This window comes from Culex pipiens, chromosome 3 (genome assembly GCF_016801865.2).
Source record: "Culex pipiens pallens isolate TS chromosome 3, TS_CPP_V2, whole genome shotgun sequence".
Taxonomy (NCBI): domain Eukaryota; kingdom Metazoa; phylum Arthropoda; class Insecta; order Diptera; family Culicidae; genus Culex; species Culex pipiens.
Window position 1 is genome coordinate 28,898,327 of NC_068939.1, and position 16,675 is coordinate 28,915,001.

At 37.4% G+C, this 16,675-nt stretch overlaps 1 protein-coding gene and 1 long non-coding RNA gene across 2 annotated transcripts in view; both read left to right on the forward strand.

Annotated features, from left to right (window-relative positions):
• Positions 1–16,675, forward strand: part of LOC120426050 (uncharacterized) — a 178,616-nt gene that overhangs the window by 61,345 nt on the left and 100,596 nt on the right. The gene's annotated exons all lie outside the window — the stretch shown is intronic.
• On the forward strand, positions 15,301–15,906 carry LOC120426102 (uncharacterized). The gene is made up of 2 exons (XR_005606644.2): positions 15,301–15,509; positions 15,581–15,906. It is a non-coding gene; the product is annotated as an uncharacterized LOC120426102 (long non-coding RNA).

A 16,675-nucleotide genomic window follows, 5' to 3' on the forward strand; every position in this document is an offset into this window, starting at 1 on the left:
TCATTGCAGTTGTTGATAAAATCTAATAAGGGTTTCACAAGCAACTTACAAATTTTGAATTTCCATCTTAATTTTTTTCTGAAAAATGAAGAGCTTTCGTCTCCAGAATTCTTGATCAACTGTTTTTTTTTTCATTAAGAAAAAACATTTTCAAAAGTTAAGGTACTGACAGCACCATAACTCTACGCTGATTTTAAAATAAAATGTCCGATTTGGAACTTTTAAATAACACACATGAAAAATCATATCTTCACACAAAACAAATTGTCAAGTTTTATGTTTGGTATATGTAAAAATCCAATATATATCGCTGAAAAATAAACTGAAGAATAAAATTAAAATTTAATTTTAACATATTTTGAAAAAAATGGGGCATTCCAGGACAACTGGGTACACTTTTGGACTAGGCTTCACAGATTCGGACAAAACTTGGAGGGAACGTTCATTTATCAATAGTTAACATAAATCCCAAGTTTGGTGCTGATTGGACCACCCTCTATTTTTGGCATCGCTCTCTTTTTTGACGATTTTCTAAAAAACTTTTTTTTTTAATCATAACTTTGCAACTGCTTGAGCAAAAGACTTTCTACAGGTTGCATTTATAGAAAATTATCTAAGGAATTCGATAAAAATAAAATTTCAACCCTTAAATGCCCCCTGATATTATATTTTAACGTGTTAAGTATTAAAATTCAGTTTTGTTCAATTCCTTAAATTTTTATTTGTTTTATTTTATCACAATCGTGTTCTGCGGACAATTTTACATAATAATTAATGTAGACCTCAAACTAAAATGAACTTTTGGCGAGAAACAGTGCTTTCGCTGAAAAAAGTTTGATTTTGCACAGGACTCTGTCCTATGAACTCAAATCCGAAATAAGTTTCTCTCTTATAAAAATCGAACTATGCGGAATTCATCCCTTTTTGTTGAAAAGTACAACATGTGCTTCCGAGTGCTGCGCAAATTTTTTTTTTTTTTTTTTAGTAGAATCGCTGTTTTTCGCAAATAGTTCAGTTTAGTTTGAGGTCTACATTGATTATTATTAGGGTTGGTGAAATTTCACGATTTCGCTTTTTCTGGCTTTTTTCGCGAAATCCCGTGAAATTTTATGTTTGTGTGAAAATGTAACGATTTTTCTCAAAATAATTGATCAAACTCAAATAGGAATAAACATTATTTTATGAAATACTGTAGAATTAAGCGAGTGAATACCCTGGTTTAATTACTAATATAGGGTAAGTGATTTTTGACGATTTCGTGGACGGCGTGAAATTCTTAAATTTCATAAATATTTCATCAATGAAGACTATTCAATTACATTTAATTAGTTTTCAATTAAAGAGCTTGAATATATATGTATGTCAAGTTGATATAAACCATTTGAAGAAATGTTCAGATTTTTGAGTTTTTTTAGAAACTAGCTAAATTTAGTTATATTTTCATTCGCTGTAATGAAGATTTTACTGCCTTTTTAATTTGAAAGGAATAATTTCGAAAAGCTTAAAATAATCAAACTTTGTTTTATTCAAAATAAAAGGAAGAGTTTTTTATATCTTTGAAATCACATATTGAAACATTTAAATTTTTTCTGAGTTCTGTTTAAGTTTAACGATATTTGTTTACTTGGGTGGATGATTCCCGTGAAAGTTGAAAAATAATACTTTTTTTGTTTTCTTTTCTCATTTAAAACAAAAATTTTGATTTTGTTAAGAAAATATATCATTTTTGCAAATTGATTTCAAATTTAGTTTTTGAAAAGTGAGCTAAAAACCTTAAAAATATGTTTAATGGGCTAAATGTCGCAGAAAATTCAATTTATTTTACTCATTTTGGCTGGACAAGATTGTTAAATCTGGCTTTGATATGAAATTCAATAAAATATATAATGATATAACAGAAACAAATAAGCGAAAACATTTTAGCTTTATTAGTCGAATATTAAAAAGCAGTTCAGTAAATGAGTATACGCGTGCCCTACATTTTGTTTCCAAATATATAAACCAGGTGGAAACTTTTTTGAAAATTAGGAGAATTTTTTGTGTCACGTTAAAATTTAGTGATTGTTTTTAGTTTATTGAAGAATAATAAATAATGAAGCATAAAAAGTAGTTTCTGTGATTTAAACATAGGATTTTCAGAGTTATTTTAACATTTTTCACGTTCCGCGAAATTTGCTTGATATTTGGTGTTTTGAAATTGAGGTCCCCGTGAAATTTGCAAATTTTGAGCGTGAAAAATCACTAAGCATAATTATTATGTAAAATTGTCCGGGGAACACGATGGTGATAAAAAAAATATAAGGAATTGGTCAAAACTGAATTTTAATACTTAAAACGTTAAAATATATTATTAGTGGGCATTTAAGGGTTAAAATTGCTGGACAATTTTCTTTAAAATGCAACCTGTAGAAAGTGTTTTGCTCAAATAGTTGCAAAGTTAATGATTAAAAGAAAAACAAGTTTTGAAGAAAATCGTCAAAAAAGAGGGCGGTGCCAAAAATAGAGGGTTAGTCCAATCAGCACCTAACTTGGGATTTATGTTTACTATCGATAAATGCACGTTCCCTCCAAGTTTGGTCCAAATCGTCGAAGGTCGAGTCCAAAAGTGTACCCAGTTGACCCGGAATGACCTGTTTATATATTTGCTAATAGAGACAAAACTGAGACATTTTTTGATTTTTGACGATTTACTTTCATCCATTGCGTAGGAAATGCCATTTATTTCAGGTCTCTTGAACAGTCGGAAAAAGTTGGGGATGGAAGTAACCTATTGTGCTACTGTTTGTAACAATATTTGGAAAATCCGGTTTGAAATTTGAAATTAAGTTGTATTTAAAAAAAACTGTCATCCTACCTTTCTTTGATTTCAATTTCATTATATTGCAATTGAGTCTTATCCGTCTATGCCGTTAATTTTTTTTTATTTTTTAAGGTTTTTTTTTCTATTTTATGGCATTTTTTTTGGTTTTAGAATAGATATTTTTTCTTGCACAATCATTTTTTGCAAGTTTTTATCCTTTATAACTCCACAGTGCATTCGAGTCCGCTTCATCGCAGAATAGTTTTCTCAGTCCCTCCCCCCTTACAGATGATGCGCTACCAACGCAAACTTCAGCTCGACAAACAGCGCGCGACACGACACACACCGACTCGGCGGAGGCGGATATGGAAAATAGAAGCAATTCGATTTGAATTTATGCTTCACTCGCACATCGGCTGAGCGACGAGCATGTTGTGCGCGCCGCCAGGTCCGCTATGTTTGATTATTATTCTGTTCTGCGCTTCTTCACTCTGTGTAGACCTCGACCTCCTCTTTGTCGACTTCGACGAATCGGAGCTTGGTTGCAGCTTATGACACACCTAGCTCTATGGGAGTCTTGCGAAAAGGCAAGTAGTTTGCATATGAGGTTACATTTTTATGTAGTTTGAAGGGGGCTACTGAATCTTGTACAAAGATCAAACCATTAGATATGAAGGTCATTATGAACCTGACTTGAACTCTACGATCGCTCCTCTTCAGTCTTAACCCTCAGAAAACAGTGCGTGATTTGCTACAATTCTCCTCTCGATCGCTTTCGCCCAACGAAGTCTGCAAGACTGTTCTGCATGGCGTCGGGAGATCCCCTCGATCGTCCACCTCTGCCTCCCTTGTGCCTTGCGTATCAAAATCACATGTTCTGCGTGATTGCCTGACTCACTTGCCTGGCTGACTGTCCACTGGCTATGACCACGGTGGCTGGAGAAAATCGGAGAACACTTTAGGCTAATATTTGCGCAACCGGCTAGCGGGGTGACTTTGTTCAGATTTTGCTCACTTCAAAAGTTTTCAAAAACACCCAAAGTCACCCCATTCAACGGCACATTCTGCCCCCATGTGAGTAAGCAGTTCGACTCGGCCACACTGATATTTATGGCCCCTCTCGGCGTCCGCCAACGACTAATACGGAGACAATCACGGCACGGCCAGGGGAACCTCCTGGAGGAGGGAGTCTGCTGCTGATCCATAAAAAAAATCGTGAGGGAGCCCTTAAAAAGAGGCAAAATTACAGTTAACTTTTGTGTGTGTTGTGTGTTGTGGATGCGAGTGCAATTTGCGAAGAGCACATCCTCAACCCCCCCTCCTTGGGACCTTGAATCCGAACGACTCTGAGGAATCCTAATATGGGCCTTTTTGAATGATGGCCGGAATTTGGCTCACTGCGCGGTTAATGATGGTGCCAAAATTCTCCGGGCCTCTCGATGGTCTCGATTGTTGGCGGTTTCACACTTTTGAGTTTTTGGCTTCTCGGTTGAGCTTCGCTGGGGCACTTGACTCGAACGACGACGACGACGCAAGAGGGAAGTCCGATCCGATTAAGTTACCCGGGAACATGAACTTTGCAAAAGCTTTTCTTGAGTTCGGAACTGTTTTATTATTTTTTCGGGGAGCTAAATGCAATATCGTGATTTTTTGACGAGGGGCAATAAATCTTCGGGAAATGTTGCTAAATGGGGACTTGGAAGTTCCCACGGGGGGCACTGCAATAATCTTTGAAGGCGATGAATCATGTGTTTTACAGCGAGAAGATTCAAAGGGCCTCAGATACAAAATTGATAAAAAAAAATCCTTTTCACTGAGAGATTTTTTGTACAGTGATTCCACGTCAAACCAGCAGGATCTAGATTTTTCGATTGAGCTTAAATTTGGCATGAGAGTTTCTTGACCAAAATAGTTAGACCCGTATTTTTTTGTTTGGCTATAATGGTGCTCGTATCCGAAATAGATTGGTCCAAAAAATGCGTTTTTAACGATTTTTTGCAAAAGCCACTTTAAAAAAAAAAACATATTTAGGGAACGGATGAACCAATTTTAATTTAATTTAGATTTTAAATGCAAAAAAACTAAGACATTTTGAAAACATATCTGATTGCACTAACAGATTTTGTGGTCTCGGGACCAAAGAGAATATAGTTGAAAATAGTTTTCTATCATTTCCGTATTTTAATTATGAAGCTTTTAGTAATCATAAAAGAATAGGCTATCTTTCAAAATATTATGCAGTATTTTTTTTGTTTTTTTTCTAGCTAGAATTTTTTTTAAAGATTAATGGAATTTATAGAGATCCGCCCTCAATTATAGAAGAGATCGACAATTTTTTGCAAGATCTATGCAATTTATAAAGATTTACCCTCGTTGTTATAAGATTTGAAGACATAAAAGGTTATTTTTTACGTGAAGTATAAACTTATCAGAGATTTATATTTGTTTTTATAAGATTGAGACCATCCACAATCCACGTGGACACTTTTTTTTAAATCTTAAACACCCCCCCCCCCCCCCCCATCGTGAACAATTTCCATACAAATAAAATCTTTTTTATATGGAGCGTGGACAATCGCCAACACTCCCTCCCCCTCCCCCTAGGGTGTCCACGTGGTTTATGGATGGTCCCATTAGAAGATTTTCTAAGATTTTTTTATGATAAGCATTACATATACAGAAATTCGGGTGCGGGACATTTCGCCGAATGTCGTTTCGCCGACGGTCATTTCGCCGAAGGTCATTTCGCCGAATGTCGTTTCGCCGCATGGGACGTTTCGCCGAATGGGACGTTTCGCCGAATTGACAAATAATCTTTAAATAAATATATAAAATGGACACAAATTGTCTTAAAATATTTTGAAAAAGTATAATGTCCCTAAAAGGTGATTTTGCAAACATTTAAAAAAAAATTGTTTCTTGGTATGTTATTTTTTAAGTTCATGCATTATTGTGGATTTAGCTCGTAGCTGGATTTTCTGGCATCTCTTCACGGTCATTGGAAACGGTCGTGGATAGACCTAGGGGTTCCCAGTTGGAGTGAAAAAAATCTATTTATAGAAAAATTATGGATTAAAATTTTGCTTTTTTATCACTTCACCGACATCAGGAATAATTTTTTGAACATGCTCGCAATTTTTTTATTAAGTCGGAAAAATATTATTTTTCTTGAAAAAACTTTCATTTTTAATCACATGATCACCCCTAATTCTGGCTCGATGCCGCCATCATGCGACCGCGTGCTCCGTTTGTTTGTCAACAAAGCTGCAGCTGGATGGTGAGACGAAGTGAGGGGGGAAGAGATTTTGACATTTTTATGCCCGCATCTGGCCCGCCGCCTATTTCGTCGGTCACTGAGTCGCCGGTCGTTTCCAGTGACCGAGTCCAGCTAGGAACTGATCGTACAATATAACATGCATAAACAATCGCTTAAAAAATAATCTAGTTGAAAAAAATTGTGCAAGTTTTTGCATTCTTTCAAATATAAGCAGTTATTTAATTACAGCAAACAATTTTAAATCATTTCTGTGAGTTTTTGCATTAATTTCTGTTAGTTTTTTGCATTCTTGTTTTAATATATCATTTGAATTATTTCTGTGAGTTTTTGCGTTCTGTTAACCATGAGCAGTTCTTTTAATTTTCTGCTTATAATTTTGATAAATTTCTGTTAATTTTTGCATTCTTTGTTTTTTATACCTAATATTTGTAAGTTTTTGTATTCTTTCCAACATGAGGAGTTCTTTTGATTTTCAGCATAACATTTTGAAAAAATGCCGGTAGTTTTTGCATTCTTTGTCTACTGAGCATATTTTTTTTAAATTTCTGAGAGTTTTTGCATTCTTTCAAACATGAACAGATTTTTTTAATTTTCTGCTTATAATTGTGATTATTTCTGTTTGTTTTTGCATTCTTTGTTTTTTAAGCAAATTATTTGTATAATTTTTGTGAGTTTTTGCATTCTTTCAAACATGAGCAGTTCTTTTGATTTTTAGCATAACATTTTGGAATTTTTTTTGTTAGTTTTTGTATTCTTTGTATTTAAGCATATTTTTTAATTTTTTCTGTGAGTTTTTGCATTCTTTCAAACATGAGCAGTTTTTTTTATTTTTAGCATGACATTTAGAAAAATTTCTGATAGTTTTTGCATTCTTCATTTTTTAAGCAAATTATTTGTATTATTTCTGTGAGTTTTTGCATTCTTTGAAACATGTTCTTTACTTTTTAAATTATTATATTATTATCTTGCCACTCCTTCTCAAGTTTGCATGAGTGAATTACAAGATGGCACTGCAGCGAACAAATAGCATAAATTGTACAAAAAAGTTAATTTTTATTCAATTCGGCGAAACGTCCATTCGGCGAAATGACTTTCGGCGAAACGTACCATTCGGCGAAACGACATTCGGCGAAATGACCGTCGGCGAAACGACATTCGGCGAAACGTACCAGATCCAGAAATTCACACTTCTTTTTTTAACATTTTCAATATAAGAAGAATTAACAATTTCCAGAAAACATTAAAAAAAAATTCTGGGGATTGCTTTATTCTGAAAAATTGGCCATCATGCCAAATAGATTTTGGGAAAAGATCTATCTTGGGAAATGGCATTTTGGAGAATGGGATCTGTAAACGTGAGAAAAGTCGTTTTTAAATGCAAATCAGAATTTAATAACATACAACACAGAAAGAAAAGTTTAATTTTGAATGGTTGAAAATTTTAATGCTTTATTTTACTTTTTTTTATGTAATCTTACCTCAACCAATTTGGAAAGAAATGCTGTTATATATATGACACATTTTTAGAACCTCTAAAAAATGTGCATATTTAAAGTTTTTAATGTGCAATTTCACATATTCCACATCAATAAGAAAAAAATAAATTAAATCCGAAAATTTAATTAACTTTCCAAAATTTTACTTCGGAAAAAACCGTGTAATTTTTTTTGCAAAAATGCCCTTATTCTAGCAATGCACTAACCCAAACAAACTGAACTTCAGTCTTAACTGAAGTTTAATTTAAAATTTAATCGCATGTGTATTGAGCGTCCAATTTCCTTTAAAAAAAACTGTCAAGTTTTGCTGTATCATTTTTTGTTTCCAATATATGGCCTTTTGAAAAAGAGGTTTTTTGAAAAAAAAAAATACAAAAATTGTAAAACTTTGGGGCGGTGTCAAAAAAAAAAGGAGTGGTCCGATTTGTTTAAAAAATCTGGATTCTTACATGTTTTGATAGTATCAATACCTCAACCAAATTTGAGCTTTATCAGTAAAAGTCTATTTCGAATTTGTAATTTTTTTGTTTACAGTTGAGGAAAAATGAACCTTGTCTATTATACATTTTTGTAGAACATTGATACACTCTTAAAATTAATCCTGTAAAGTTAAAAAAAAAACATGTAATTATAAAATGAAATATTTTGCTCAAAATGAAAAAAAAAATACGCAGCTGAATTATTGCAGATTCAAAAAGTACATAAAACGACATAACTCACCATTTATGACAGTTTAGTAACGGGAAATGGCAGCGATTTGCAGTGCAGAAGTGGAAAAATGCTGAGTCATCGTCTAAAAATAGACGGCGTCCTATCTCGCCCAGCAAAATGAAGTCGATAAAGCAGTCGGTTTCGTTAGAGGAAAAGTGGAAAACGTGGTCTAATAATAACAATGCCATCTCCTTGTTAAAGCGTTTTCAGGGAGTCCAAATCTTTCGTAACTTGACAGGACTGATAGGGCGTCCAATTTTCCCGGGTTTTGAATTTCCCGGGAAACGGGAAAAATCAATATCAATGAAAATCAATACTATAAATTGGTAATAACCTACACTTCAATCTAAACAAGGATAAATGAAATTATTTTTATTGTTCTTTATTGTGCTTTGAATTTTAAATGCACCACAATTTCTAATCCATTGTGCAAATATATTTGTTATTTCTTTATATGACATGGCTAGAAAAGCTTTAAAAAATTTAAAGTGTATATAAAAAAGACAAAATGTAAAATTTTATTTGATTTAAAAAAAAAGAATAAAAATTACATAAAATTATTAAGAAGTTAAGAATCTAATTTTTCACCTGAAAAAATATTTTAACAAATTATCTTTAAGTTACTTATAGCGACTTACAGCCTGATTAGGAACAGGAGATTTTAGAGCAATAAACCGATGTAATATTATTTTTATTCTGTTCCTGTTTTAACCGGAATCAATCAGGAAAATTACAAAAATACGCAAAAATACCTTAAACAGCTGTTCTAATTTGATAAATTTGTAATTAAATATCAAAATATTAAAAGCATTAGGCGGATCTGTAAACAATTTAACAATTTTCCTTTATAAGCCAAATGAATACTGATATATGCTGAATAAAACATTTCAGTATTCTGTATAAAAGTTTTTCTCTTTCCACAACCAAATTTGAATTTCCAGATCAATTTTTTTTTATTTTTTTTTTCAATTTCAGGAATTCCCGGGGCAAAATATAAAAATTCCTGGAATTCAGGAATTCCCGGTTTTAGAAAAATATCAGGAATTTTGTCCCGGGAATTCCCGGGATGGACGTACAAGAAACTGAAGCTTTAACTAACATCGCCTTTTAAATGTTGAAAATTCAAAAAACTTTTGTTCAATTAAAAACGCTTGAATTTTAAATTGAATATTTTGATTTGTTTAACACTGGAAAGAACAAAAAAATTACAATACATGCAGTCAATGTTCACCTCATTTTGATCATTTATCTGTATGAAATAGTCTCCCTTCTTCGATTTCGTTTCCTCCAAATTAACAGTCACTTAAACCGGACATTAAACGATCACAATGCCCCGTAATGGCTTCCCATCTTCTGACCAACATCCATTTAAATCGCACAGCCAGCAGCCTCTCTCGGTTGGCGAAATGTTTAGTAAGTGCACAATCATCATCAACCTCCTCATCATCATCATTATTGTGATCATTTGGGACCCCCTTCCTTCTGCTCGCTGGCGCCACCTGCCGGGCAAGCCCCCGCCAACTTCCCTACGGGGTTCCACGAGACCCACCGATTGCCATAGATCTCTTTTCATCGCCCACCCTCCTCACCTTAACAAGGGGTTGATCCCCCATTGTGGCGACTGTTATTGCTAATTTCACGCACTTTTCGGAGACCACATTGTAGCCGTAGATCGCCAGCTGAAGAAGGTGGCACGACACTCAATAAAAAGCAATTACTGGTATGACCCCAAAACCGGATCGCTGGTGGGTCCTCGAAGAGGACGGAGCCCCTCCTCACACATGCCGAGGTATGCAAAAGAGGTTCGATTATCTCCGCGTCCTCGGCGGCGGCGTCGCGACGACCTGCCCAAGACAACGGCGAGTGCACAAAACGACCATTAAGTGGTCGTGACTTGATGTTGATGGGGCCGCCAGCAGAACTGGGCACTTACTGGGCCGCCGACAAACAAGTGGCTTAAGCCCATATCAGTAATTGGGTAGAGGGGGAGCCGGCCGGGTCTTGACAAGCGGATAACCTCCAGAAGAGCTTCATTTCGCTTGGTTGGATCGTTGGTTTTGATGTTGTTTTGCGAATTACTGAGATGTTCAGGTTATGGTCTCGGTTGTAATGACGATTAAAAATTGTTAAGTTGTGAACCTTTTTTATTCATTTTTGTATGCTAAATGGCCTGAAGTCGAAAACCTCCGATCTGTTGCTATTTAGTTCACCAAGAACCTCGCAAAATAACAGTCGCAATATTCTCTGAAGATATTCGAATAGTTCGAATCAGTTCCTGAGTTTTCCGAAATGACAAGATACATACTTTCTCATAATTTCGCTGCCGGCCATCTGGTAATGGATTGGTTGAACACTCACACATAGATGTACTTTGCCAACTTAAGTCCCGAACAACTTTAACCTCGTTAAGAGCCCAACCCATTCACACTTGATAACCTAAATTTGGGCAGCTCTTAACCAACAAACCGTGACAAATTCTGCAAGACTCAAGATTGATCCGATTCGTTCCAATTTCCGAAACCTTTTGTCCAAAGCCGGCCCACAAAGGCGGCAATATGGCAATAGGTCAAGGCGGTCACAACTTCGGGCACACCGAATTTGCTTCCTGAGCTATCTCGAAAACAGAAGTTGTTATTCAGCAGCTTGGACTAATGGCCGCAAATGGTGGAGATTACAGGGTTGCCATTTTTTTCGCAGTCTGTCCACCATTTCTGAAGTGCGTAGGTTGAGGGGGGAGTCGGTAGACCGCAGAACTTTGGTCCAACATGTGGTCAGTAGTGATGGAAGAATTCTCTGTAAAATCAGTTTTCTTTTTAAATGCTTTTTTGCGCTTTTTCAAGGGTCATGCAGTGTTGCCAGTTTTTCGAGTAATTTAAGAATGAATTTAAATATTTTGGGAAACAAATATTTCAAAAATTTATCAGTTTTTTTCCTACAGAGAATCTTCCCCTTATGGTAGCAGCCAACTTGTGAATGAACGGTTCGAATTAAAATGGCAATTGGATTTAGTTTCAACGTCTATCCGGCTGCGGAGGCCAGTCAGTCTGCCAGCGGTCACAACCATAATAAAATCACCGGGTTATGCAATAATTAAATTAAAATCTTTATTATTTCATATGCGGTTTATGCGGACGCAGAAATAAAAGTGGACGCAGCAAAAAATGGTACGCCGAGCAGGGGCTATTTTTATTCGTTGGCGATGGCTTTTGCAACTCTTGGATCCCGTGTGGGCTGCTGTTGCTGCTTGGAATCGGTTCCAGTGCCTTATTCTGATCTGGTTGTAGGCGAGCAGCAATTGATGTGTCCAGATTGGAGATGGCGAGATGCGATTTTAATGTGCGGGTTTTCGCTACGGATTGCTCGAACGAGATTTGTTGTAATGGCCGGGATTGAGAATGTTTATGGATTAGAAAGAACTTGTTCGCTGTGGTCGTTAACTTGACAGGCCATTACAATTTCATTGGAAAATATTTGTTTTGGTTGATCAGATTACACGAAAATAATTCGAACTATTCGATCATGATTCTGCGGCGGCGTGAAATTCAGCTTTTCCTGCGAAATTACGTGAAATTTAAGATTTTGTTGAAATCATCATAATATCAAGAGATCAAGAACAAAATTTAGCAAAACATATCCACAAAGGTTTTTTTAACAATTCATCAATAAAAACCTAATATTAACTTAGAACTGTTGAGTTAAAATCTAGAAAATCCATTGTAAACTGCATGAAAAATATTGAATATCGTGTATTTTTGCGTTTTGGGTCAAATTTGGTACATATAATCTTTTACAAATTTTAAAAAAAAAACGTTACTTAATCCCCCTTTAGGTGGTTGGTGCCTTCCTCACGATATTCAATTTTTTTTTTATAATCACAAAATTAAATTGTTTTAAGTGTTGATCTTCTCTTAAAATAACTGTAAATAGAGGCCAACTAAAATGATAGTTGAATAAAACAGGGCTGATGTTAAGGCAAGATGGTGGCAAAACTCGTGCGGCATTCGCGCGAGTTTCTTCAAAATACAAACTCTGACAGCTTTGAGTGCGGCACTAAGTGCGGAACTAGCCCTCAATCGAACGTATAAACAGAAAGGATTGTAGCAAAAACTCGATGGAAGTGATTTTGTTTAAAATAATATCTTTCTCCTGATTTTGCAGACTCATGCTTCTCTTCCTCGATGGTACCTTCGATATTGACAACCAGGCTGTATTTTTAATGTAGGAAACTATATTTTTTTTTTTCTTTTTTGATGTTTTAGAAACCACCTTGAGTCATTCAAAAACACCCAAAAAGCAAAAACAAATAAGGGAGCGTTCTCGAGGGGCAGGACACATGCCCTAATCAACTATAATAATCGGCTAATTGATCACAAATTATCAGTTAGTTGATTAAGATTTCGCTAATCAATTAGTGAAATCCCACCATATTATTTTATCTTGGCCTGTCGAACAGACGTCACAAATTCAAAACAAACGTGACCGTTTTTCAAATGGCAGCCAACCAAAATATATTTTGAACTTTATTTTCTCTCTTAAATTGGAATCAACAACTAAATCGGTGGAAAACTCGGAAAACAGAAAAGATTGCCACCATCAGTGCTATCCAGAGCTTATACGTACAAATCACGCTGCAAATAGGAAGCAGCGGACGCGCCAGGACGCCCCGCAAGGACAACTTCCGGAAACGGACGGATTCGAATATGGGAGGGCCTTTGGGTTGTGTTTATAGCCGTATGCGATCGCGATGTCCTAATCTGGTTGATGATGCAGCATGTCGTGAAGAGTGGGAGCGATGATTACTTCCAGCTGGTCCGCTTTGGAAGCATTTTGCGTGGTTAAAAGCAGACGGTGCAGCATTTTGGCCAGCTCGTCGGTCTTTCCGTTGAGCCCATGTGGGTGTTGGTAACAGATCTGGTTTCCTTGCGGAAGACAAGTTCCTAGAGTGTGACAAGTTTAGAGTGTTTAATTCATCATCATCCAAAATGTGCGGTACCATAATCGTTACGGAATCCAGTAACCGGTTTTGATGCCGATTCGGAACGACTTCTTCTAAAGTATACACCGGGAAACGTTAAGTAGTTGACCACAGAGACTTGCCTAGCCGGCGGAATTCCCGGGCGGTGTTTGTCTCAAATCAACGACAAGAAAGTAACTAACCCTCGGGAACCCCATCATCGTGCTGGCTAGAGAAAAACACAACAAAATTTACATTTTATTAAAATTTCAAACAATACATTCAAATACAGCTTAAACATTCTTAGAGGAAGGTCTTTCTCTAGATATTTTCCTCGATCAGCACAGGTATGCAATGCCCTATTGCCTCAAGAACAGTTTTTTTTCGGGAAAACTTTCACACTTTTACTTCGCTTGGGCTTCGTGGCTTATCATCTCTGCAGGGTGTGTCCCGGTCTTGCACCATTTCCCCACCGTCCCCTTTGCCAACGCGACCCCCGCGGAATCCGTCAACGTATATGGGATGCGGGGTACGGCTACCTTTCAATCGACCATTGAGCCAGCCGAGCACGGCCGGTTGCGCATTAAAGCTGTCGCTGCAGAACCGGACGGCCTACCGCAACCTTCTAGGCCGGCGTTTCTTATGTTTCCAGCAGCACTGCGAGATCCGGCGCGAATAATGGCGCGAGCGCGACCGGGAGACACGTCCACCATCACCGCGGGTGACCGAGTTGTACAGGAATGGCCTAGCGAATGGGACAGATTGCGCTGCTGTGGGGTTGCCAAGCCGGTCCGCATGAGTGGTTGGAATGTTGCATAGCTTGACGGGCGACTTGTGCTCGTTCAGTCAGCGTTCATTCTGTGGAAAGAACATCAGAATTAGTCCCTTTTAAGATCATTCGATCCTAGCAGACGACATACTTAATTTCGTAGAAGGACCGAGCTTTTCGGATTCTTTCTCTTTGGCATCGTTTTCGCCACGATTCCCCGTCTGACCACAGCCGGATGTCCTAGTAAAGGACACGCTTGTTCTGAGGGGGACTCCTGTCGCTTGCGATTTAGCTTGCTAAACTACTTGCCCAATTCTGCTCCACCAGCCCGCTGCAGAATTTTGTGATGCAGCAGCTGATTGGGGGACGCTTTCGGACACAGGTTAAAGTTGTTGTGCTCGGCGGGACGCTTCTTCAGGGGCGTTTCCAAACGGTAGTCCAACCGCCGGAAAACTCTTCGATCGCTTCACTGCACTGCACACATTGACGATTCGGCATCCTCTTCAACAAGGAACTTCTTTCCGGAAAAATCCGTAGGTGGAACCGTTTTTCTAACCCTATTTCAAAATTTCATCGAAGCAACAGATTTAACAGCTGTCATTATGACATTTTCCCAATCCCAAGCTCTTTCAAAGCAGGGTGGGATTGTTTCTGTCAAATCAGCGCTAATCAATTAACTAATTGACTAATATCATCGCTAATTAACTAAGAAAAACATAATTGATTAGATGTGTCTCACCCCTCGCTGACCAATCACCCCATGCACACAAACAGCCACACAAAAGAGACGAAAATTATCGCGAAAAAATAGGACTGCGCGTCCGCAGAAGCACTGCACTTATGATCCCTGCTACCAGCAAACCTTATTGAGCCAAAAAATAAAATGACATTTCTTCGGACTGCTCGCTCTGTGTTACTCTGTGGTTTCATGTCCTGCAAGTATGGTGTGAAATGACCCTTGCTGTCATTAGTTGAAAAAAATATTTTCATTATTTTTTATGTCACATTCATAATTTCCGGTCCTACCCTCGTCTCGGCACCAAAGAGGACCAAATAAAAATAAGTTATGAATAAAAAAAAAATCGCGGAGAAAGTTGCATCACATGAGTCATGTACGATCTTGAGCACTATTTTGAAATGAGCTGCAAGAAAATTTGTTTTGTCAAGAAGGGCAGATGACGACTGACTGGAAATTTAAATGGGAAGAGAAATTATCTTGCACAAAAAACAAAAACAACAACAAGAAAATGAATAAGAATAAGAAGACCTCTTCGCTTCTCCCTCCCAGATTTAAACAACTACAGAAAAACTGCCGTCGATCGGCCGCGACTGAAAAGTTTGGCTACAACGTGCGGTTCAGCAACTGGCACAACTACCAGATTGCCATCTAGAACGTAACCAACCAGTAAGTGTAGATCCGCTTTCTTCGAACATGGCGATCTGTGGCAGTAAGCAGCACGTTGTATCAACATCTACCGTCGCCGGAACATCTGACTGGCCAGGTAGGCAAACCTCGAATCAGACGAATGAGGTTTTCGCTCATTCCGTGTGCATATTTCTGGACGGCTTTCAGGTCGAGGGCAACTGCATGCAGTACCACCACCAATCGCCGAGCCATGAACCGACAAGGAGGCGCAAATAACATCCGTAGCCAGTCAGCCAGACTGGATTGGCTAAAGACGCTGGAGAAGCTGGCCTGCGAGGAACCGAGGGAGGTTGGGTCGAAGATGGGCCAGTTGGTGCACTTCTGTTCTGTTCTGTTCGAAATCGGAAGGAGGACATTCAGAAGATGTTGTCCAAGCTTGTCGAGTAAAAGGAGGAACAGAATTGTTGTGCTTCTCGTAGAGGAACGAATCAATTACGCATTAGACAGCTGAATAAAGAAACCATTTCTGTTGAGCACCTTTTATTTGTATTATTAAAGAAAGTGAATCCTGTGTCTGAAATAAAATATACTGAGAAAAAAAAAACTAAGGTAAGTCGGGGAAGGCTGCACCTTGTTTTAAATACACTCAATTCTTATCGGCTTATCGGCTCATTACATTTGATAGGGTTATCATTTCTCCGATGTTTTAGGCGCATTTGGAAGGTCTTTTAATTATCCAACTAATGACGGGTTGTTTGCTAAATCAGGACATCACTTTAATCTAAATATCTGAGATTCGGCCTCTAAATAGTGTATAAATAACACTTATGTGCTTATAACTTTTGCTAGGGTTATCAGATCATCAATGTTTTGGGCTCATTAGAAAGGTCTTTCAATTATCCAACTAACGACGGGTCGCATTATGGACCCGGCCAACAATTTCATCGAAATATTTGAGATCCGGCCTCTAAAATGTGTACAAATGACACTTAAGTGCTCATAACTTTTGATAGGGTTATCAGATCTTCAATCTTTTGCGCTTGTTGGAAAGGTCTTTTGATTACCTATCCAACGACGGGTCGCATGATAGATCTGGACAACTTTTTCGTCAAAATATTTGAGATCCGGCCTCTGATATGTGTACAAATGACACTTAAGTGCTCTTAACTTTTGATAGGGTTATCAGATCTTCAATGTCTTGGGCTTGTTGGAAAGGTCTTTTGATTACCTATCCAACGACGGGTCGCATGATAGATCCGGACAACTTTTTCTTCAAAATATTTGAGATCCGGCCTCTGATAT